The sequence below is a fragment of the Coloeus monedula genome, assembly GCF_965178545.1.
Source record: "Coloeus monedula genome assembly, chromosome: 10".
Classification (NCBI taxonomy): Eukaryota; Metazoa; Chordata; class Aves; order Passeriformes; family Corvidae; genus Coloeus; species Coloeus monedula.
In genome coordinates, this window is record NC_138790.1 from 23,046,972 (window position 1) to 23,073,145 (window position 26,174).

General features: G+C 41.5%; 1 protein-coding gene across 1 annotated transcript in view; it reads right to left on the reverse strand.

Moving 5' to 3' along the window:
* Window positions 1-26,174, reverse strand: part of LOC309576630 (uncharacterized protein) — a gene marked incomplete at both ends in the record, with an annotated part of 185,648 nt that overhangs the window by 83,675 nt on the left and 75,799 nt on the right. The window lies entirely within an intron of this gene.

Sequence of the window (26,174 nt, forward strand, 5' to 3'; positions counted from 1 at the left end):
CTGACCACACTGCCTGAAGATCTAAAGACAATCGTGTCTGACTGATGTGAAAAAATTACAAAGTTTCTGAGATGAAACTCAGCTCAGGACCCTGAAGCAAACCCAAGAGCAGCAACTCACAGCTACGCTGCTGAGCCCCTCCACCCAACCAAGTTGTCCCACGGGAAGTTTAGATTGGGTATCACAAAACATTTCTTCATTGAAAGGATTGCCAAGCATTGAAAGGGTGCCCAGGGAAGTGGTGGAGACACCATCCCTAGAGGGATTTAAAAGACAAATATCATAGAATCATTACAGCTGGAAAACACCTCTAAGATCCTTGAGCCCCACCATTAGTGGATGTGGCCTTTGGGGACGTGCTTTAGTGGTGGGCTTGGCAGTGCTGGGTTAATGGCTGGACTCAATGGTCGTAAAGGTCTTTACAACCTAAATGGTTCTGTGATTCTAAGAGTTGCAAGGGTGGGATTTTCCCCCTCCCCTTCTGCACAAGCTGAGCACAAAGCCCACCTGGCTCTGGCTACAGGCTCTACCCAGCTCGCCAACTTCCACCTCCGGGCAGCAACATCAGGAACAACCTCTGTACACAGCAGCCTCACTTGGGTGTAAAGTTGCTTCTAGAAGCAGTGGCAGAGATGAAAAATCTCTGAAAGATGGTAGGATTTTAAATCAATTATGGTCCTCCTTTCTGTCAGGTGCTGGTATCTACACACCTCACTTATTCACCTCGTAAGCTGGTGTTTTCTTGCATGCAAAATAGAACTTTACACATTACAAATGAAGAACATTAAAGAACTAAATGAAAAAAAAAATAAGTAAATAGACAGCCAGTGGCAGAGAAAAATCAAGAGCAAAGATGTTCACTTATAAATCTACTTAAATACCCTACATAAGAAATTTCAAAGAAATATGATAGGAACCATCAGGCCAGCAGTACTGCTCTACTGAGCAGGAGCAGAGACAACAGACGGTGTGGAAGTGATTTCCAAAACAGAAAATTTGTTCAAGGGGGACGGTAAATGTAACAAACCCAGCAGGTATTTGCTGCACTGATTCCATGCACACTGGAACTCGGGAAATGCCTTCTCATTCACTTTGCTCTCTGAAGTGTTGATGAGCAACACACACCCAATCCAGCAGTGCCAGGGCAAGCAGGGATGGACCTGTGTGAGAATAATGGGCTCCGGGGGGCTTGGCTTCAATTTTTGGGCACATCTCTTGATCTGGCTTGGTGGCACAGACAGCGCTGAGGAGACACAACATCTCCTCCAAGCCCAGGCTGAGGGTGCAGATGACAGATCTGACAGGCCTTTGGCACTGGGAAGGATCTCATACTGCTTTCAGGTGAGATAGCAGGGATGTCAGGAGCAGGAGGATTAAGCAGCAGAAGATAAGCATCATCACGGCTGTAAAAACCACAGGCGGTTACTCTGTATTAGTGGCACACCTTGTTCCCAAGGGGGAAATGAGGCTTTAAAAAAGCCATTTAATTAGATTAATTAGTTTGTAAAGAAAAATTTAAAAAATGAATTTCACATTCATACAAGAGAGGTGAGAGCCTTTCAACTGCAACTCTTTGTTGTTAAAGACTACGATTTACCAAGGTTTGTTAGTTCTTCGATGAGCTCGAGCTTCACTTGACTGGCTCATTTCTGATCCTGGCTAAAAGCCACAGGTTAAAAGAATTTTTTGAGGACATTTCAGACCACTAAAAAGCTAAAAGAAAAGTGTATCATGAAACACCAACTTTTGCTAAAGTGTAGCTGAAGAGGCACAAACCCACTAAAACCATCTCGTGTCTCTACAGCTTTAGATTCAATGCAATGATCAACAAAATGGTAGTTTCTTTGTCCTCAGTGAAACTGGAAAACACTGTCAGGCTATAAAAAAATAAAATAGAATTCAGTTATCTCAGAGCTACACAACAAACCAAATCCTAACTCGCGTGAAGCCAAGAAGGCTCTTCTCGATTTCACGGGAATGCAATTTAAACAGAAACTTTTCCCCGAGAAAAACACTCCCCCCGCTCCTCTCCAAAAACAAACGGCACCAAAATAAGAACGAGCGTCTGCTCGCTTCTCCTCGGCTCAGACAGGGAGAACATATGACAAGCGACAGATTTTGGATGTGTTCCTCCAAGCACTGGGAGGAGGCACGCGAGCGCTCGGCGCCGCGCGGAGCGCGACAAACGCGCCCCTTCCAAGGGATCCGCTCCACTCCCCCCTCAGCTTGCAGACATCTTGATGTGCCTCGTGGTAATAAACAGTAATGAGCCACATAATGACCCGGCTCCACAGCTTCGACTTCTATTTATACTAACAGGATTGAAAACTAATAAAATCTCCTTGCTCTTTTGATTTCATTTTTTAAAAACAAAATAAAGGGAAGAATTACTTTATTCTTTAGCACCCAAAATGCCACATGGCCTCCTGGGGTAAAATATTGACTGGGTGAGGTGGTCTAGGATATACAGCCTGATTTATTAACACCAATGGCTATATTTCGAACCAAAATATTGGAACAAAACCTTTCCAGCTGAGGAGCTAATCATTATCCCCTTGATTTCACCAGGGTATAATCCATTCGGAAGTGTATAGTGCTGTTGCATGCTAATATACAGGAAGTTTCTCCTTTGATTGCCGAGTGTTCCTGTCAGCAATTAGAAATCTCTTCCTTCCTTGTTCAGCATAAAATGCTGTGGTCCAGCTACAAAAGTATTGGTGCTGTATGACTGAAAACATCATTTTCTCCTTCTTCTAATTCCGCCTTCTTAATGCTCTGTCCAGGATTTCCTTGTCTCTGCCTTAAAACTCATTTTTGTCTTTCGAGGAAATGTTTTCATGCATTTCCTTGCTGCTTTTTACACCAGAAACCCACCACGTTCTTCCATTACACTCGCAAAACCTGACTTTCCATCTCCATGTGTCTTTAAAACAAACACCGTATTTAAACCTAATCATCATAAAATAAACTATGATTTAATTTCTGAGTTAAGAAACAAGCTTTTTTGATACATTTTTATTAGAGAGCAATCACATTCGAAGGAATACACTGACTAGGTATAAATCTCACCAGTTTTAGCCTTATGCTATGAAAGTTTGCTCTCTAAGCATCTGCATCCTTTGCTGTCCTGTCTCCTGTTCAAGACCTTCTCCACTGCCTGCTCGCTGCCAAGTTGTTTTCTGCAACTCCATAATAAAGGTCAGATGTTGCCTCAGTCCAAAGAAGCACAAAAATAAATGATCTGAATGTGAAGTAATAAAGAATGTGTTTTACATTTGTAAAAGGCTGGGTCATAGAGCTTTTACAAGCTACCATCAGCTGTTCCATATTCCTAAAACAGAGTAGTCAGGATTTAAAAATCCGATTACAGCTTTGCCACCGAAAAAAGAAAGAAAAAAAAAAGAAGTAAAATAAACCAAACAAAAACAATTCTGTCAAATGATAAATTTCTGTCTGCTTTCCATATTCAATGTCACTCAAGGTTGCAAATATATTTTGCCTTTTGAACAGTGAGATGTGTGAGAAAATGACAGAAAATTTCTGACACGTAACAAGTCTGCCATGTTAGGTCTGACTAAAGTTCAATGTTATCAAGCCTATCAATCCATCTGTAATGACATGCTGTAGGCACTTCAAAAAAAAAATAAATGTGATGTTTGCTACTGCAATGTTTCACGTTTATTTATAGAGCCAATGTTGCAACACAAAAACATTATCCATGGGACATACTGGATGTGAGCCTTCAATCTTACCATGGGAAAAATAATTGAAAACACCTTTCATCTAGATTAACTTGATATTAACTTTATATATGATCTGTCTAGCACACGTGGGGAAAAATAAAATTCCACAATATATTTTAAATTCAGTAGTATGCTAAAATAGGGATTGTGGACATGTGCCCCTGTTCCACACTCCCTGCACACGTGGAATCATAGAACAGAACTACGTAAAAAGGTGTCTTTTCTCTGAAAATCTTATAAAATACTTGATATGGAAGGAAACATGCCTTTTTTTCAGGAAGCAGACCATCTCTGCCCAATTAATCCTGCCTAGGAACTACATGCTAAATGAAGAAGGACAATTCCAATCCTTCACTTCTGTCTTCTTGTTTAATGCTATTCCCAGCCTGAAAACATCACCCACCCTCAGATCCAGGGAAAACAACCCTTCACCAAGTTTTTATAAAAATGTAGGTGATTTCAGATTTCCTACAAATGAATGAAAGCTTTATATAAAAGCAGACACTGGACAAAGTGGTTTTCATTGGTAATTCCAGTTTGAAATCTAACAGCAGTGACCTGCTCTATCACCATCTCTCAAATGAAGACAGCAGATGAAGAAAAATCAGTGTGAAAAGCAGAAATATATATTGGCATTGGGGCAGAAATCTCCTCTCCACATCTCTCCACTGAGTTGCCCGTGAGGGCTGCAGCTCTGCAGGGTCTCCACCTGGAGCTCAATTCAGCACCTTTAAAATCCAGCGAGGGATTAAGCCTGCCCTGAGCACAGGACTGGCCAGACCTGGGGAAGGAGAAACACCTGCACTGAGCAGGGGCTCAGTTCTGCAGCAGGCAAACCATGAAGTGAAACATCATTTAATTTTGGCAACAGTTCGTATGTTTAGATGAGGGGAGCACAGCAGTTAACTCACTGCCTGCAGGTTAAGTTATTTTTATCTTCCCCATACAAGTTTATGCAATATTCATTAATATAAAGACTAATTTTTAAGATACCAAAAGGAATCTCATAACTGCCACCTAGTATTTAAAACCCATTTTCCCAGGTTTCTGTGTTTATCAGCTGTATATGAGCAACAACTTTATTTACTTAAGGCAGCCACATGCCAAGTTGCCATTTGGGTGCCCAGCTTTGGGGCTAACCCGTGCTCTGACCCGTGAGCCACTGACTCCAGTGCGTGTCAGAGCTGCCTGGACCCGTAATAAATCACTGAAGTGCAATAAAATCTGTAAAATCATTCTCCCACTGTTCCTGCAATCCTGCCTGAACAAAGCCCACCAGCACGGAGCGAGGAGGTGATTTTGATTAGTTTAAAAGCATTAGGGTAACACACCCTGCTTCAATCAGGAGTCACAGGAACCACAACACAGTTATTTTAGAGGGAAGACAGCATTTCATTAATAACACTTGGGACCTTCTCCTGAAGACTACGATGAAGATGGGCTGATTTCAGGGATCTAAATGTTAAATACCTTTAAGAAAGCAGTTTGATTCCTCTCTCTAACAGGCACTGGCAGCTTATATTGACTTTTATAGCAATTTAGAGACATAAATTCCTAACTCAGAAAACATAAATGCTGTTGGGTAAAACAAAAACCAAACCAAACCCTCATAATGGTTAGGATCAAAGTCTAAATACAGTTTATCATGTGCACCTGAAATGCTCCTATATGTGTCCTTTAATAAATCAGAGTGCCTGGCACACAAAGGTGTAGTACTGTAACTAGCCTACAATTTGTTTTTATAAGGAGGTATTATAGGCAAGTGTCTGCAAATCACAATGCACATTTGACAATTTCTCATATACTGATCTAAATTACTTGATTCAAGTTTTTAAAAATTCTGAAGATCCAAAGAATAAGTACCTTATGAAGTTTTACACACTGGTTTTTGTTGTTTTTTTTTTTTTAATTACATCTCAGATGGTCGGCAACCAAAACCATATGTCTGAGAAAATCCCGAAACCTGAGAAAAGTTGATTTGTGCTTTAAAGGCCACTCATTGCTACAATGCAACACAGTTCACACAAGCACACACGCACATACATCATATCAACACCACACATAAATATAATGTAATGATCAAATACACTGGACAGGCTGCCAGGCACAACACTCACACCCCAAAGAGTGCATTTGTCTTTTTCTTGGTTTCCTGCAAAAAGCTTTGCAGCAGTTGTCTTTGAGCAGTAATTGTCTCTAAAACATAAATTACATACATCACTCCCAGCACTAACCATAAATTATCCGCCTGAATAGCAAACAAAGCTGCTCATTCTGATAGTCAGCGCAGCCCGGGTATTGATTAAGCACTCTCAATGCTTTATTAGGTTTTCTTCCCCCACAAAGTCAATACCAGGATGAATATTTCTTCTTGGGCTGTTATGAAGTATCGTACATCTGAGTCATTATTAACAAGCGCCTGATTAGCGGAGCTTATTGGAGAGTTTGGCACAGGCTCCAGGAACGTCACCTCCCAGCAAACACCCATCACTGCCACTGTCTCTGCTGGCAGCTGTGGTCCTTGTGCTTACACAAGTTATCACCTCCTTTTTCCAATTTTTTTTTCTCTTTTTAATTAAAAAAATTACTGCTGCACTCATTCCTCTTCCATCCCCATGTCACATTCCTATATGCAGAGAACATCCGTCACATAACGAGGATGTGCACGGCCCCTGTTCCCCAGGGACATGGGGCTCTGCCATGGTTTGCTTTCTTTCGTTACTGTGGCACTAAAAAATTTCATTTAATTCAACTTAGATGCAAAACCAAAAGCAAACAAAGATCCTTATTAAACATACTTAGCTAGCATTCATTTCTCCTTATTAAAATCATCATCTGAAGAAAAAAAACCACACACATTCATCAATCATTTGCACTTGCTTGGATTAAGAACAACTTCTTTGAAGTCAGAATAAAATCCTGAAGGGGGAAAATACAGGCTCAAAGTTTAAATAAGTGAAACCACAAGGTCTCAAAGCCCAACATGCTGGCACACGCTGCTGTCTTAGACTGGACCTGTAGCTCATCTTGTGCCACTACAGAAAACATTCTGTACCTGCTGCAGGTACAGAGATGGCCCCTTCCACCCCAAGCTCTCCTACACCACAGACCAGACTCAGTTCTGAAACTGGCATTTGAAAGTCCTTTTAAAATCTCTGCCCCTGGTTATGGCAGTCCTCCATAACCATATACATGTCTGCTCACTTTTAGAAATTTTTCTTCCTCTTTTTAATGTCCTGCACATTGATGACATTTTGCAACAACGACTTCCAAAATCAAACTGTTACGTGAAAAAACACCAGCTTTGATTTCTTTTGATCTCTCTTTAAAATTCTCTACCAAGCAGGAACTATTTCCTAGAAGTGAAATGCAGGACCTAAATCATGCCCGAAGCTTTCCTCTGTTCACTAACCACAACAACTAAACCGAGAGGTGGAGAGAAGAGAAAGTCTATCACAGTACAATGAAATCCTGTAATGGTACTCATTTTTAAACTGTTTTCCCAGACAAGGTATGAATAATGCAACCAAACACCCCAGAACATCTGAATAAAGCAACACCAGCCTAGCAAATGCTAATTGGCAGCAATTGGCGCTGATTGTGGAGTGAGGCTGGAGCTGTGATTACAAACAGAGCTGATGCAGCCAGCCCAAACCTCAAGTACTGCTTCTGCAATTAAAGATATTTTATCAAATTAGACAAGTGTTTGCCTTTCCCTGCTATGATGGTTATGAGCAAAACATAAAAGAAAGCCTGGCTGGCTGTACGGCACCTTCTCCACATCAGAGCTCTGCCGAGATGGGTTTCTTTCCGCTTTGACTTTTTATGCCACAAAATGGAACCCTTTTAGGAAGAATTCAGGGCTCTGCAGTAACATCCTTAAAAGCCCTTGCTTTTGTCTACAAGTGCTTTTGCCCTCAAAATGCAGTCTCTTTGCAGCGTATCTGACTTCCAGCACCGACAAGTGCTGGTTATGCACACTCACACACAGAAAGGCTTTGAACTTTCCAAGTCTGATTTCACAATATAAACCCTTAGTATTTTTGCAGGCAGGTAAACATTCTTCAAACATTTCCAAGTGACTATCAGTGAGGCTTCAGGACTCTTAGCAACTGGATTGATGTTTTGAGTGCAAAACCCCAAGCACAAAGCCACGGTTGACTCCAGCGAAGCCAAGTCCTGGTGCCCAAAGCAGAGGTCACAAAATGCACCTTGGACTCCAGACATCCTTGCATCCTGCTGCCTTCTGCTCTCCTGAGAGAGGAAGACAGTAAACCACTTGGTCATGAACTAAGGCTGGCTCTTTGCTAGTATTTCCTATTATCCCCAACTCTCCTCTCCTGCTTCTGGATCTCAAGAAAATTTACATGAACTTCTGCCTTTTCTCCAGCTTCCTGTAAACACCTATAAATCAGGTCAGCAGAATTGAATTGAAAAAGGATACAGAAAAAAACCCCAATGTGCTGGGTCATTTTTAAAAGCTTAGCATTTACAGTCATTAAGTTTTACAGATCTCCACGAGAACAAAAAAAAATCAAGGCTATGCACGTTTATGGAGGCTTTCAGGCCGAGACAGCTGGAGAGTGACACCCAGCGTCATCTAGAAGTGTAAATAACCTGAAGATACCCATGGGTTAGCCAGTGCCAGCATCTTCAGGACCAAACACAAGCTCAGAGACCACAGCACTGGCATCAAAAAGGAACAGCAAGGAAGCAAAGGCAGCACTTTGTGTATTCTGCTCAACCTGTACTTTTAAAGGATTTATGATGTCAGGTCTTATGAAGAGCACTGCAGTGATCCAACACAGCAATAACAAAACCAGAGATAAAGATAGATGTGTACGTTGGTGATGCCTTTGAGGCTCCCCAGGATGAAAGGTGAATGAACAATTTCAAACAGAACTAAATGCTTGTTCCAGGTAAAACCTGTCAGGATGGGTCAGATTGTAACAATTTAGTGGTGGCATACCACGTGCAACGTGGGGTGTTTAGAAGCTCGGCTATAGTATTACTCAAAAACCTGTGTACAGCAGCAATCTGAGTTCGTGACAGCAGGAGTGTGAGAGGATGAGCTCGAGCCAGCAGGATGCAGGAATAGGGAACCGAGCGCTGCAAGAACGGCTTATCTGGAAATCAGCTTCCAAACACCCAGGGAAAGGACACAAATCACAGCTTTAGCTTCTGGCTGCAGAAAAGACAACAAAGGAAAGTCCTGTTTTAAGTGTAGAATAAAGTAAGTGCTTATTCCAGTTTTGTCTCTGTCTTTATTGTGTCCTCAGAAGAACTCATCAATCTGAGCAAGCGAACTTTTGTCTACACCTGTGGAATGTATGTCTCAAATCCAGGAGTGTCCTTGTGTCCACTGCAACACTGTGGGAAAGGGACGCCCGAGGCACTCCACAGCCAATTCTGGTACTTCAGTCCACTTCAATCCACACCAGGGCAGCTCTCCCCTGGTCCAAAACAGTCCCTGATGTCATGGGTACCGTCCCTGATGCAGCAGGTGGCCAGGACTGCAGGTGCTGAGTGACAGTGCTGCCACGGGGAAACCCTCAGAAGAGAAATGTCAAACCCCTCTCCTGCCCACAGGCCCCAGTGCAGGACCAAAGCCCCAAGCCCAGAAGTTGCTGCTTAACCTACAAACAGGCTGAGTGTTACAGCAGTATGGTCTGAGCAAGCTGACAAATTAGGCAGCTTAAATCTCAGGGCATTCCTATTGTAATAAGCCAGTTCCTTACAAACTATGCTTTTTCATAATATAATTAACCCCAGGACTAAGCATGTGAGCAAATGAGTTCATTTTTCACACGAATAATGAAAACCTTTTTTTCTTTTTTCTCTTTTCTTTTCCCAAACCATAACGAACAGAAATGAATGTAAAAAATTTCTCAGCAGAGAAAGGATGATGTGTGCTGGCTTCTAGTTTAGAACAGGAATTAATTACGGAGATTTAAATGGAAGCTCCTATTTTCTTTTCTTATTTTTCTTAATAGTTGTCCTTGTCAGTCTAAACCAAACCTTTGCTCATCATCAGATCTAGCCTGGGATTAGATCCAACAGCCTCTGCTATGGCCTGAAATGGGTTAAATATTTCTTCTTTCCTATATCCTCCTGAATATTCTCTCCTGTCTTTTGTTTTCCATTTCTAGAAGATCTTTCTAGCAGTTCTGTGGGCAGAATTACTCACTGCCCTGACAAAAATCCTGTGCTAACTTTAACCGTAAACTCGCTCCACTTCCTACTACAGAAAATAACGTTTCTGTCATCATTCCCTGCGTGGCTGAAACACAACCACACAACCAGGTCACTCATTTACAAGAGACACAAATGGGAACTGGTTATTCAGTTTACACAGGCAGAAGTGTAAAGCACAGTCACTGCACCTTCCAGTAACTGATCTTGTGTGTCAAGGGCAAAGCAACCCATGGGAACAAAAAGAGAAAAGATTAAATCTTCATCAGTTTAATTTGTAAAGAAACCCAAGGGAAGTCATTACTCCCAGAAACTCCATTGCCTAATTTGTCTTCCCAATTCTTCCAACTTCTCTGACACCAATGGGTGCTCGTTAACTATTGCTTACTGTGATTGTTGCTTACTGTCCCTGATGAAAGGGAGTCCTTTGAAAAGGCAGAGATGACATTTAGTGCTGAACAGGAGCTAAACATTGCAGAGAGGTCTGAATCCTCCTCATCAGGAACAGCAGCCAGGTGAGCATCCTTTAACTGAAAGGGAATTCCCACTAAGGAATTCAACCAGGGCACTTAAACTTGAATATGGAGTTACATCAAGCTTGAAAAAAGAGGGATGTACAAACCATTAACTCTCATGCAGATTTCACCAGTGACAAGCTCAAAGCAAAGAATTGAAGAAACAGGATTTTCTCTTTCCATTTAAATGAACAATGAGTAGCTGAGCACAGCTGTGGTTTCTCAGGGCCTTTCCCAGCAGAGCAGCACAGAACCCTCCTTTAAAACAAATAAATCTGGCCCAGTGTGGTGGGGCAAGGCAGACACTCTGCAGAAGGAGCAATGTGGCATCCAGTTCCCTCAGCCTGATACCAGCATTTGAACCTGGGACCTTCCCAGCTCTGCTCACACATGTGCTCACCACGTGTAGCTGCTGCCTGAGCACAGGGAGCAGGCTCAGCTTCACAGCCTGGGAATTCTGCTCATAAAAATACAGGATCCCAAGGTTTTTCCAACAGACCAGTGTCAAAGGTGATCACAGGCAGAAATTAGAGGGCTGAAATTGTTAATCCTGCATGGCTGAAATTAATTCATACCAGAGCAGGAAGAGTCAGTTTCATGTAACCCAAACTTCACATTCTGGTTCCCAACACAAACTAAATTTGCCTTTTTAAACCCCTTTGGATGTCAGACATCTGGTCTTGATGGAGAGCCACACCTATTTTTTTCAGGGGGTATAACCAAAGAGAAATTTGCATTTGCGTTTTCAGCGAGACATGAGCGTCTCATCAGTTTAAATAATTTCAAATTTCCAAGTTACTACATCATTTGGTCTTTTTATACACGAACATTTTACACCTTAAAACATGCTCTACCTCTCTCCCTGCAAACAGCTGACATATATTTTCATGTTCCTCACCATTAACAAAGTGTGCACCATAGTAGAATATTACATCACACCACACTCCTGTACGATTGTTTGGTTTAGGATAACAAACTCTGGTTTTTGGAGCAACACTAAGGTCAAAGTATTAAATTTAAATCTCTTGAACAGAACATGCATTAGAAATAAACTTGAAGTTTTAAAGATCTATTGAAAATGCTCAAAAAATTGGAAACAGACAGCAAAAGGCAAACACTACTAGGGGGAGAAAAATTCAAACAGGGCCAGAAGGCTGTGTAAAACTAAATACATATCCAGCACACACTTGTGTGCAGCACACGTAACATGGACAAAGACAAGTATATTCCACAGACGTGTGTATTGTTTGGAGTCTGAGTCCTATTTTCAGAAGAGAGAGGAAGTAAATCAATAAGTGTGTTTGCCTTGATCTTTAGCTCACCCTTACAGACCACTCAGAGCATCTCATTTAACCAAAGCTCTTCAAACCCAGCACTGCCAGCTCTTCAGCTGGTGGAAAAACAGTTGTACAACGCACATCAGAGGAATCCAAGGCTGAACAGCCTGGCCTGAGCACTGATTAAAACCAAGAGCTTTCTTGCTATATGCATAAAACCCCCCTAAACCTGAGCAACAAGGCAGGACAGCAGCCGCAGGTCGATGCCTGTTCACAGCTCAGGTTTCCACATTCGGAATTTCACCCTCCAGTTCCAACCAAAAAAAATAAATTCCTCACATTCAAGCCAGGCTAATTACTTTTTTTGCATGGGAGAAACAGCCAAATTCACTGTGACGCACAAAGGGAAAGTGTGATCTATGAGCAAAGTACATCCACCACAACATTACGGATGGTTCTGGAAATGCAGCCAGAAACAGACGTCGCTCCCAACATTGCCGCTGTTGCCAACAGTTACCACCTAATGTTGTCTGAGAGACTGCAGTGATTTCATGTTCAAAGGGAAAGGCAGAGCCTCTGCTATCTCCGATCCCACGCTGCTGTTACTGCTGGCAACGGGGAGTTTTAACAACTGGAGGATATTCCTGGAGAAGGCAGCGATCGCCTTCCCCACATGGGATGCGGCCCCTGCGTGTGCGTCCCCGGGTTACCCAAAAAACAACAAACTACCCCAAAACCCTGCGAGATGGCCTGAAGTTTTCTGCTGAAGGAATGAATGCAGCAAGGCCATAAGCTGTTCTTCAGTTACAGGATATTTTAGTTATTAATTTCACTTTTTCTGTCCACACTGCATGGCCTCTTTGGCCCACCTAGGAGCTTAAAAGGATTCATTTTACTAGATATTTATACTTCCTAATTTTACTAAATACTCATCTCTCTTCTCCAGGATACCTGCATTATGACCATTAACAAACAGTGAAAAGTGCTGATAACGTGTGAATATTTCTCTGTATTTACTTTTTTAAACACAGGAAAGAGGTGAATGGTGGCCAACACAGGTAATGCTAAAACCTGATCATTACACCACTAGAGTAAAAGACCAGAGGTTCAAAGATGGGAGAGGAGGAAATGAATAGTTTAACTTAACAGGCAAACTTCTACAGAACATAAAGCTAAGAAGGATAATCTGTTAATATTAGAAAACATTATAAAATTATTAATGGGAATTGTTAAGATTCTTGAGCATCCAGCCATGCCATACCCCTCTGAAATACGCATTTTAAAACACAGCTCCAGTTCCTTACATCTTTGTCTTTTTAGGGATCACTTTCTGAAATTCCTTTTGTGCATTATCAAAGGAACCAAGATACAGCTTTTCCAGGAAGAAATCAGTTGGTTTGGGAGAAGAGCAACAAATCTTCTTACGCCGAGATTTAGGCTGTGTTCTTAACTGCTCTGGGTCGCCCTAAGCCTGCGACCCAGAGAGGCAAAATTCCACTGTAAAATAGACCTCAAGCTTAACTTACAAGAATCTGCTTCATCTTCTGGTGAAAGTTCTCCACAAGGTGCAAAATACTTCTAAATTTTTTTTTTCCTTATTTCTTCCTTTCCAATCACCTCGACAGTCCCATGCTTCCAATTAAATTAAAAACCAGACCAGTGTAGTTTTGTGGGGTTTTCCCCTCCAATGATAAAGCATAATTATGAGATTGGGGGGATAAAATTACAAATTCCACCAAGGTCATTAATGTACAAAATGCAAATTGTCTCCCATTTGTCAAAGACCCTGGGGAAGTCTAGAGATAATTGAAATGATAGATGAACAGAGGAGACTAACTGCTAATGGTCTGTATATCAATGAATCAATGTCACATTTATGAAGGGCTTTGGGAAATTATTCTAAATACTTCATCTACAACAGCTGAAGTTTAGCCTACTTTTTTCTTTTTAATGCTGAAAAATTAATGAAAAAGTTCAGTTTATAGTTACACAAGTGTAAACCTTGGGTAATTAAAGGTGGATGGCAAGAACTTGAAGTGCTACTGATGTTTGTGCCAGATTATTACCAAAGTTCTCAGTTATCAGGGATTATGGTATAAAAGCAATATATATTTCAGAGATAATCAAATATAGGACCAGCCCTCACCCTCAAAGCATTTAAACTCAGCTATTTCCCTCTGCAACTCATTTTCTTCAGAATGTGGATAAACTGAAAAATCAAGGAGTATACATACCACTGATTGCTGTGCTTTCCTATTTTCCTGGTATTTTCAATCACAAACTGAACTGCTCAGAGCAGGGGCTGCTTTCAGATGTATTTATGGGGCACTGACCAAACAGGAACAGGGAACAGAGAGAGGGAAAAACAAAATATTTCCTTTTCACACAAAAAGTGAGGCAAATCCTGCAGGTAACTTTGGTACAGTTTCACAGGAAATAGTATTTCCACTTCAGAAGAGGAAAAGCTAAAAACCAGTAGCTTTTACAAAACCAGTAAGTCCCTCTGCAGAGCCCTCTCCCAGCTGTGATCTGGCCAGGCTACATTAGTAAGGGCCAGCGAGGAGGAGACACAAACAAAAAAATAAAATTTCAACATTAAGATGTCATTTTGGTTGAATCTGTAAATAGTTTGGTGAGGTGAGTCAGTTTAGAGGGTTTCTTCTGTTATTATGATTATTAATACATTTATTATTCTTTTCTCCTGCTTTTCTTCCCACACACCAGGAAACTTTGGATGAAGGGAAGCCAGGACAACTGCAGGCTTCTTTTGTGAAAAAAAAAAAAAAGGAAAAAGAAAAAAAATCTTTCTCTAGCAAAAAATGCATCACACCCCATTTAAGAGGCAGTTTACACTGCAACAGGTACGATCACTACAAAATCACATGAATTAAACCCTTTTCAGTCCCAGTCTCACTGAACAAAATCACATGGAGGGGACTGGGAAAAGAGGTGAGTTTTATGAAGTATTTGTAGGATTGAGAGAGATCTGTTTCATCTGGAAATAGCACCACGATTGCTTGGCTTGTGGAAACATGAACTAATCCAGAAACGAACATGAACATCCAGAACATCTGATTTCACCAGAAGCTGAATGAAATGGTCCTGTCTGAAACACAGAACTGCTTCACCTGCTACAGGATTTGGTACATGAAACAAGAAGGGAACAAGGCTCTCAGACAAACTGCACCGAGAGGAAACTTCACTGCTGTCCGAGGAAAGGTAACACGCACACATTGCAGGTAAAACAATCACACTACATTTTCTGGCCATTACAACCACAAATATTCATAAAAATAATTAAGAAGTCCCATCAAGCTGCTGAAAAAACAAAGAGGAATGTCCACGTGTTGAAACCAGCATTCTCAATTATAAAAGGTCACTAAGGATGGTGGAGATGTGGAGTAGCTTTGAAACCCAGCAGTGTAACAGCTCACCTTAGCTAAATGAACATGTATTTGTGTCCTTTCATCTATTAGATATCTCCCAAGAGATATCTGCTTGGAGGGCAGCAGGAGTGTTCCCTCTCCAAGGCCTCAGAGCTGCCCTTCCCGCCCCACAGCCTCCCCTGTGCTCCCCAAATCTTTCCCCTGAGAAAGAAGCACAGAGAGCAGAGGAAAAAAAGGTCTCCACCAAAGAGCAAAAGCTACACCAAAGAAATAAAGCTGAGCTTTACAGAAATCCTTTACTCGCCCGTGAAGGTGGATATCAAGGGCTTTCTCTGAGCATCTCAGTTTTGCTGCTTTCCATCTCTGCTGGACTCCCACCTGGGGTTTCACAGAGATGCTAAAGGAGCAAACCCCTGGCCTTCATGGATTTTCAGGGGACGGCTGGCTCTCCATCACTGTGGGCCCTGGTGCCATGTAACCCAAAAAGGGCTGTCAGTAATTTCACCTCACAGGTGCGCCAGGGGGTGAAGTGCAGCCCCTCTCTGTTGCTGTCACAGCTTCCTAAGTAACCAATTAACAGAACATTCAATTCCTCCATTTGCTGAAGCACATTTGTTCTGCTAGATTTTAATTTTTTGAATGAGTGAAATAGGAGTTAAGACAATTCATGTGAGTTAATGATACAGTGCAAGTTAACTGATGGGTTATTCTGCACCAGGAGCTGGCTCTTTGCAGGGAACAATTTGCACGCAGCCTTTCAGGGCCATAATTATTTGCAATACCAGAGTCTCAGCACACTCTTCCCTTTTTTATTTTTTGCTGTTTTACAGATGTGTCACTCTCACAGTACTAAGTGGAAACAGATTACCTGCCACTGATTACCCAACACATCCACAGAGGAAGGTGGGGGAAGCATCTCTCCAGTGACAAGTTTTGATTTGTGGATTAAATTCCCCTCTTAATTGAGCCATGCTTCTTCTGCTAACAAATTCTTGTGGAAACCCCAGGATAAATTTACCTCTTTGCAGAGTAACTTTTCCTCACGTCACATCCTCCCCTTTCTTTCTCCTTATTTCATTAAGATTTTGAGCTACACGTACAAACCCTTCATCTCAAACACTCATTATGGAAATACTGCAAACCCCAAAGATGTCACAGTCGTTTCTTTTACAGCTTTTCTTTTTGTAGGCGACATTCATATTGCAGAATAATTTAGACAGTAATTTAATCACAGGGTTTAGAGGTCCAGCAAATGTTACATTTACATAATGTCAGTCTTTCAGCAGATAATTTGGTCCTTTGCATGTGTTAAAAGACGACATCGCTTGTTAAGTTTATGTTAGTACGTTTAACCCAGCAGATGAATGGCTGGTCCCTTAATGTGCCACATATCTCTAATTTTCCTAAGGATGATTAGAAAATTTTATTTAGAGTAAATTCATGAGCACCATCATTCCACTGGAGTGACAAATCAAAAAGATTATTAAATCTCAGGGTCCAGAAGTCTCCATAAAATGGTCATAAAGTCCTTGCAACACAGTAAATGCCAATGTTTTCCTTCTGTAAGTACTTCACTAGTCAATATATTGCTTCTGCCTCCTTTGAGTACGTGACTGAAGGTATTGAAGTGTGCCTCATTAGTTTCGTAATATTCTCCTAAGGACATATGGGTATTTTGTAGTTTGGAAACATACTGTTCTTTGTCTTGTCAAATGCTGCTAAAGAGAATGAAATAGGATATAAGAAATGTGATTTTAGTTTTGGCGTGCCAATGCTACTATCCTGGACATCCAAAAGATAAAATAAAAGGTGGTAAATCATCATTACTTGAAGAGAAATAGCATGTCTGTACAAGTGATTTTCCAAAAGTACTACTGTGCATTTAAACTTAGAAGAACAATAACCTAGGCAAGCATCTCAGGAGCCTTAACACTGAATACTTACATTTAATACTGTATTTCTGCATTTTTGTTTTGAAGTTACACGTTATATCCTCACTACCTAACACATAAATTGAAATCTCTCTTTTAATTTAAACTTGTACAATGTCAGGATTTACAGCAGAAAAACACCTGTTGCATCATCTGGCCAGCCCATGCCATTGTAGGATATTCCCTTACTTCCCACTGCCTCACTTGTCTGGTTTTAAATGCACTGTAGCCAACCACAGACCAAATCAATAAGCCAAAAACTACACCAAGAGCCGGGAGCATTTTGATCATTTAGCTGTAACTTGGTACAATTTCTGCTCCCTTTAAAACAGAAATGTGTCTACCTAGAGGACAAATTCATACAGCCTCCCATCAATGAAACCAGTAATAGACATCCATGGAGAGGGTCTGGGAGCAGCTGGAGAGCAGGGCAGCAGAGCAGTGTGAGGGGAGACACTCCTTCTTCTGCTTCATTTGCTCCACTGACAATTGTCACCAGTCTGACTTCTCCAGCACAGAGAAACACTCTCTCTCGTGGCTAAAGGTCTTGAAAAGATCACATTTCATTTCTAAAAAAAAAATTCATTTCTTCCCATCATACACTTAATGACAAACCAGCTTTCAATCTGTATCCTTTATGAATTATTTTTACTTATTTAAGGAGCTGAATGGGTTTTTCCACTATTTGTTCTTAAAATTAAATCCAAATAGTATGTCTCTTATGGCAAGTTTGGGCTGAGGACTCCAGGAATATAAGGAAACCCAACTTCTTCCAGATGTAAGACAACTGTGTATCCTCTTAGCAATGAAAAAACTGAATTAGTTAATTTGCATTAATACTGAGATAATAAAGCTTTAAAACAATCAGAATTAAATGAGATAAAGATTAATTACCACTAAGGTTAAAAAAGGATTATTTGCTATTTCCACTTAAACAGAGTGAGTTCCAAATTTAGAGTTGACACAACTGACATAGGCAACTCAGCATGCACTGATAATTTTGTCATCAAAGTGATAAAATTCTAAGCTCAAGGCACTTTCTTTGATTATTCTTTAACACGGTTTGTAGTACAGCACTAGGACTGGATGATCCATCACCAAACACATTTCCTTACTCAGCTGCTAAGTTCCTAAGACAGTTTAAGAAAATAACCTGACCAACATGAGGTTGGATCTCCTCGAGTCAGAAGGTCCCACCAGTTGACCCCTTTGTCAATTAGACTGGCATAGATACAACCCCTTGGGGATCTGCACCAGGAATACGCTGGAAAAAACATGCATGATCTCAAACTACACCAGAAATCAATGTGAATATTGATGTACAATGAGATCTTCCATGGCAAAATCCTTGAAGTTCTTCACATCAACCAAATAATTAAATTAAAAAGATCTAAATGTTTTCCTAATTAGGCAGCATGAAGTGCCAAATACTGATCTATTTTCATCTCCAACATGTTTCTATCATTTTTCTCCTTGCAGTCCCTGATGTTTCCCTGTTGAAAAAAAATCTCGTAAGAAAAAAGCTGTCTTACAAATTCAAACTAAACCTCCAAGTCTCATACAAGAAAGCAGAGAAAAGTTATAGAAGTCACTCCAAAATGTTCTCATTAGCACTTCTTTAGGTAAGAATGAGAATGAAAAAATGAGCTCTGTGAGGGCTGAATGTAACAGCTATTTGCTGAGGCTATTATAATCATATCAGTGGCTTATTGAATCTCATAACCATGGTTCTACATCCTTCAACTGACAACTATCAGAGAGCTTAACTCAAAATAAAACTCCAAGTTAGAATGAAGGCATAGACACAATATGCTTACACACTGAAGAAAACAAAATCTCAAAAGGTCAGATTTATTATATGCTCTAATAGGGACACACATAAAGCTCCAATTCCTATCTCAACCCTAGTGGAGCCATAAAAGAGTAGGATGTGAAGCTCACATATTGTGTATGCACTCCCTGTTGTGTATCAACACAGCATGATACAACTCGAGAGAGAATATTTCACTGGTTTTATTCTGAATGTGAACCTCATTCGGCACCAGGAATGAGGCACTAATTCGATTCCTGGTACCTCACTGCTACAAACCTCACTGGGAGTCAACCCCATCGCCACCAGGATCAAACCTGGAACAGGCAGCAACAACCCACTGGTATCAGGCATAGGGAGAGCTTCCCCAAGAACCCACAATGATGAGTAACTCAAAGCTGGCACGAAGCAAACCTTGCATGATCCTCACTAGCACAGCTCATCTCCCCCTGACTGCACCAACGAGTCACGCAGTGCAAGGGGAAGCAGTGCCTTTATGATGTATAGGTTTTCCTTACACGCAGGTTACACATTTAATTTGCTATTTACTGAAGCCTCCACACTTGGCAGCAGAGGGAGACTGCATGATTGCCAAAATAATCAGAGAGAATGAGGACTAGACGGTGCAGTCATGACAAAAGCCTTGGGAGAGATCCCACAGATGTTTCCTGATGCTGAGCAGGAACTGCATGCAAACCCAACTAGTAAACGATAAACTGACTAATACAAGTCCCCAAACAAGGAAAAAGTGGAATATTCAGTGACTCAGAGTGTAAAACATCTCACCTGCCTGCACTGTACTGCGTGAGAGGCTGGTGCCATGGCAAAGCCTGGGAGATGTCAGTCTCCAATGGGCAAGGAGACAAACAAGGTCTGTGATTTAATTAGGCCACAACTTGATTAACCTACTTCTTCAGGGAGCTCCCAGTGATCGCTCACACGGTGTAGAACCATGATTCATTTTTTAATCATTTCTGTCTGGTAAAAAGCTGTGTCAGTGTTTCCCTCCCTCCTCCTCTTCACAGCCAAACTCCTCTGAGTAACACCGAAGGACCCAGGTGTGTGTGGGTGCCTTCACTGCTATCACCTCCACGCTCTACCCTGTGTTTTCTAAGGACAACTTCAGGGAAGTGTTGTTAAAAAACTGTCCCCCAGGGAAGTGCTTGCACAGGCAACACGAAGGTATGACAGAGTCATTCAGCTCCTCCTTGGTACCAGCTGAGTGTGGTGACAATTAACAGCTCCCTCTGCGGTATTTTCCACAGGGAAGGGAGACATTAATACCTTAAAAAGAAACCCTCACAAAGAACTCAGCGCATTCAGAAGGCAATTGCACATTCAGATCATTCCTGCTGCCTTCTGGCCTTGTCACCACCTGAAAGGCAGGTCTGATAAATCCCTGTAAGTCCTCCATACGCAGTCCCCGTATCAAATCCCAAATGAATCTTGTTTACATGCAGAACAAACACTTTATAGGGCTCTTCCTGGGGGGAATTAGCCCATCTGGTCTTGTGTTGCCTGACCAGGAATGGTTTTACCTTTAAGTACAGCTGCAAATTTCCAGAGGAATTGCCTGTCCATTTGAACACCCAGCGAAGAGCAGGACCAAACACGAGCTCTCATCATCCTAATTCTTTGTAGCAAGGCTACAGCCCCAGGCACGCTCAGATGAAGACGTGACAATGGACTTCTATGGCACTTGCAACTTTTGGGCCAAGTCCTCTGCAGGCAGAGCTCCAAAGACTCCAGAGTTACACCACGAGAGAATATGTCAATTGTCTGGCCAAGAGCATAAAAAACCTTCTTGTTATTGTTGTTAGAAACCAAATGACAAGCAATTAATTCATTACTGCACTGCAATTCAGTGCAATTTATTGGTTGATTTGCTGTGAGGGATTGTAGCTACATACTAATACACATACTATAAAAAGAATGCAAATTCAGTAATGCAAGTCTAAATGAATGAGACGTAACATTTTCTCACAGTTTGCAAGAAATTAACCTTTAACGTCTTTTCTATGCTTTGGGAACAGCACTTGGCCAAAAGCTCTTACAGTAATAAAGCAGTGACCCATAGCAAAGAATAAATGTCAGAGTGAAATGATAACAGCAAGCCTATTTGCCAGAAAGTGGTAATTTATAAGATTTTAATTTGAGATCATCATGGGGGGTCAGCCTTATCAAATAATTCAAAATGTAGGTCACAATTATAGCCCTCGAAGTGTGGTTCTGCTCTGAAATGTGACTGCAAAAATGGCATGTTTATTATTTCTAAATGATTTTTTTATCAGAAGCATTGAGTTTACAAGTAAAATGCTAATGGGACAGACTTGCTTTTTGCTTTCTCCATTTTTTACATTTGTGTAGCTCACTGATTTCAGTGCTTATTTCTGATTTACATTCCCCTAAAAGGAAAATCAAACCCCTCAGTTTCTCACCTTCCTGCTTTAAAGTTCCACAGAGACAAATTACATCCTTGTTGTTCCCTGTGTCACCAAAAGCTTTCAACAAATTTACACATTTCTGGGCTAACTAGAATGTAAAGCCCTCCCAATTCTCTAAGTAATAAGGGGAAAAAAAAAAAAAATCCAATCCACCTCTCACTTCAGGCAGATTCCTTGGGTGGTGTCAGTCAATGTGGCTCCATCAAAATCGATGGAGTTCTCCATCAAAATCAATGGAGTTCACTGACGCACAGCTTTCTCTACAGCACTGTCCTTGGATTTGCTGGCTCCTCAAGTCTAAGGGCAGAAGGAGAAAAGGCATTTAACAGGTTTTTAAATCACCCTGCCCAAGTCAGTAACTGTGAAATGCTAACACCTGTCTGGAGCAGAGCACTGGGCATGGCTGGAATCCAGCCTTTGTTTCAAAGTGAGCCAGACGTAGGAGATGGTCCAGGAAGAAGGAAAGAAGCATCCAACACATTTCCTACCTTTTCTCACAGCATTTTCCAGCCCTGGGACCGCCTAGTTCCAGGTGGATCCTTGATGCAATGCAGTATAATTGTTCATTACTCCCAGCCCTTTCTCAGAGATGCACTTGGGGCATTTCTCAGCCCATTTACAGAGAAACTGAATCAATTCTAAAGCAACAGAACGAAATGAGAACGAGTGAGTGAGGCCTGGCTAAAGATGAGTGTGTTTGCCCCACCAGTGCCTGGATGGAGACAGGGATGTTGTTTATGTGTAGGAGGGACCCTGCTGTCAACAGCACACACAGGGAGTCAATACTGCTGCTGCTAAGCAAGTTGTAAACATGGAGAACAAAACCCACCAAGAAGAAGCTTAAAGTCAATTGGAGTTTGAATAAATATGATTTAATGCTAGTGAGAAGATGACATGAAACATCTCCATAGTCTTCATTCAAAACAGGGCCATATTTTTGTTTTATCACATCTCTAATTTTATTTAATAATTTTATTCCACAATTTAAATTTCTTCATTAATTCTGTCTTTTGACATCCTTCTTCTGTCACAACTTTCTGTAAGCCAGCATATGCATTCATAAAACTCAGTACTGACATGCCAATGGATGATCAAAAGTCTGCATTTGCTTGACGTGGGCCAAAAACAAACCAACCACAAGAACAGAGATTTCGTGGGATTGCTGGACTCAGAATTTTAATGAGCAAACCCTGCCATAATTCCAAAATACTTTAAAATCCACCTTACCTTCTCCAAGGTATATTCCCAAGAGTGGCAGTAACTGGACAGTTACACAGACTGATGTCTGGGGGGGACAACTGAACCCAGGGAAGCATAACATTAAATATAATATCTTTCATTATAAAACAAGGTAGGAGAAAGGCAACAAATTATTTCTTACAGACAATTTGTTGCTTAATGGCCTGAAGCAACTCCAAGGGCTGTTAAAGCTGATAAGACAGTCCTTAACCACAGTAACAATCTATACACTGGGATTAATGCCATCATAAAGTTTAAGCAATGGTTTATAACTCCAAATATTGGCAGAAGCAACCAATTTTCTGCCTCCTGGAAAGCAGAGTATCTTACATTAAGTAAATCATAATTCAGAAGCAAGGAGGAGGAGAAAAGAAAACCCCCTGCCCTCCAAATGAATAGGTTTCACTTATCACAGTGTGTGTGTTCAAAAACACGTAATTAGGAGCTAGGAAACAGGACATGAAGTATTGCACTGAGAGCATCTTTCTGCTCCTTTCTCCTCAGCTCTTCAGGCAGCATTTTAAGGCTGCTGCAGACACAGAAGAATAAGCTGCTTTCAGGAGTCAAATGCCTGGCAGCACGTGCTTGGTCACAAAAGCTCACGAAATGACTGGAGATCTTCCAGAAGCAGCTGATAATTTGTCTAATAGCGTGACAACAAAAATGGCCTGAAAACCACATCCTCTTTAATGGTACCTAGCTCTTCAAAGCTTCAATGGACAGTCCAAAGCTCTTGAAAAGAAAGGATGAAACCCTGAAGGGTGGCAGGGAGAGTCAAAGCAAACCCAAACTCAGTCTAAGAAATGCTGTGCCCTGCTCAGAGCTTTTAAGAAACTCCATTAAGTTCCATGTATCATCACAGCAAGTTATCTCGTTACATTTCCAACATTCAACTCCTGATCCAGACCCGGAAAAAAACTCAGTAATCATTTCTCTCCTCAAGTCATCCACTGCATTTGAGTTTCCAGATGGGTCTAGAGCAGATAAAAGTTCCAGGCTGGATTCCTATCACAACAGCTTGCCTTTTGTCACAAAGGATCAAAAGCAGGTTAACTGATATTAGAGATATCTTTTAAGAGCCCATATGCAGTAAGAGCTCTGAAATGAAAGCACAATATGTTTCAGTGGGCACATCTGAGTATTTTGTATCTTTGCTTGCACTGGAGAACAGCATAGAGGGACCTGGCAGCGAGGCACCATTCGATTTATCCCTGCTGCCTGCTTGGACAGTGCCTGCACTGGGGTCTGTCCAGGACTGGGGCTTCTCTGTACTGCTGGGATACAAAAAAAACACCAAAAAACAAAACAGCATTATTTTTTTTCCTCTTTCCTACTGTGAGTTAAAAAGAACCCAAAACAACAAGCCCCACATTTTAAGTTTTAAGCTTTCAGAAAATACACTGGTGTTTTGGCACTTCAACACCTTGTGTATTATCTTGCCACTTTCTTCTAAGTAGCTACATTACTCTTGCAAACTAGCAAAGGGTGTGGAAATATTTATTATCATCTACATTTTCTGTAGAGATCATCAAAGGACAGTGAAAAGTGTCTGTGTGCAGAGAGGGGGAAGGAGAAACGCAATTACTCCTGCTTGATCTGTTTATTCCACAAGTTGGACACAAGTCATTGCCGTGACATTTTCATTTTCCTGGATACACGACTGGGTTCTAATCTCATTTGTGCTGGTGTAAGCACAGGAGGATCAGCAAGCCCTCCCCCCATTTACGTTTTGGGAAGTAACAGCAGGAATCAGGCCCCAAACCCTTGATCATTAATTCTGGTTCACCTCTTGCATGTAACAGTAGCTGTCAAAAAGATTTTGGAAAGCTGTCAATCTCTGGTAAGAGATAAAATCTTGATTAATAAAAATAATTTAAAGCTGAGTTTGTTCATTGGAAAGAGAGGTCATTGGCACTATGGTGTCAAGAAGCCAATATTTTACAAACACATGGTATTCTTAGGGGAAATCAAAGCAAAGTCTGCACAGAGCCTCCTGCCAAGTGAGCTAACAACTCCATTTAACAAAACAAAATCATCCTGATGCTTAGAAGAACTCTTTCCTTAACAAATAAAAATCAAAGCAAAATGCAGACCAAAGTGAAATTACTCCCATGATCAAATCAGAAGCTAAGGCCAAGCTGTGCCATTGGGGGAGGGGGACAGAGTTTTGCTTTTAACAAGCAAGAAGACTAATGGAAATGATCAGCACTGAAAATTCAGTTATCTGGGCTCCTGTTCTGCTGGCCCCTTATTTACTGCAAAGCTGCCAAACAGATTTGAGTTTCCAGCTCTGCTACACTGAGAAAGCCCAGAGAGGGACTCCAGAGAAGTTGGGATCATCTTAGGCTGGCTGCCCTTTCATCTGCAGCCATTACCAGGTGTGCACCTCCTCCCACCCCAGCTGTTTGGGTCACACTCCCCCAGCTTGCCCAGCTCCCCCTGAGAGCAGCAAGAACTGGGTTACTTCACCCACACAGACACATCTGCAAACCACCACTACTCCTGACCCCTTAGAGAAACCAAACCACCCCACAGAGGGCTTTCCCGTACTGGGCTGGTTGTGGTTTTGGGGATAAAAATCTCCTTTTCACCTCTGAGCAGTCATGCTTTTATATCAGCCCAATGCACTGATGAAGTGTGGAATTATCCCACCAGTTAGCAGATATAAGGATGTACAACACCTTTTAGTGTTTAACTTGTGATAAATTTCAAGGGTACATAGTCATCTGCTCCAAATTTTAATTTGGATGAACTACCCCCAGATGCAACGCAGATCAGCGAGGGGCACCTCCAGCTAAGCTCAGAGAGCAGCTCCAGCACTCAGAATCCACAGATCAAAACCCAAAATGCCTTTGCATCAGGTTTTCCTTATTGCAGTTACAAGAGGCTACGCCTAAGAAGGGAAAAATAAAAGTCAAGCTTCATCCTGTGCCTCTCTGAACGGCGCTCCTGCGGGTAGGAGTGTGTGTCTATGTTGCAGATAACTAACTAGCTACATGACAATATGCATTGGAGATGAAACCAAAGCAAATGCCAGCATGATATATTGTGTCAGTAACATCAAAGGAGAAGGGGAGGGGAAGTGAGTGTGAAAATCAAACAGAGTACTTGGGAAAGAAAGCTAATTTTGAGTTTGATGTGCACGAGTGACACTCATTAAAAATTGACGAGTGCATGTGAGAGGATGCCACCTGGGATTATGCAACTGCTAATTAACATTTAACACCATTTTCTAACCTTATAAAATATTCTTAGCCTGCTGAAGGCTTCTTCATAACAAGCACAATGAAAAAAAAAAAAAACCCAGCACCTAGCAACAGCAAATGGAATGGGAAAACTTTATGAACTTTATAAAGCAACACAGAAGGAAGGCACAAAGGGCTTAAAGGGAGAGTGACAAGGCAGCACCATCCACTGACAGGTGAAACACCTGAGCCTGTGCCCTGCTCCCTCTCCCCTGCACCAGAGGGACAAAGGAGATTTTTATCCCCAAAACCACACTGGTTACAGGCACTGGTGGGTGAATGTGTGTCCTTGGTGCACTGATGCTCCTGCCCACAGGATTCACTGGATTTCCACAGAATCATCACTTTTTAGGTTGGGAAAGACCTCTCAGTTCATCAAGCCCAACCTTTCA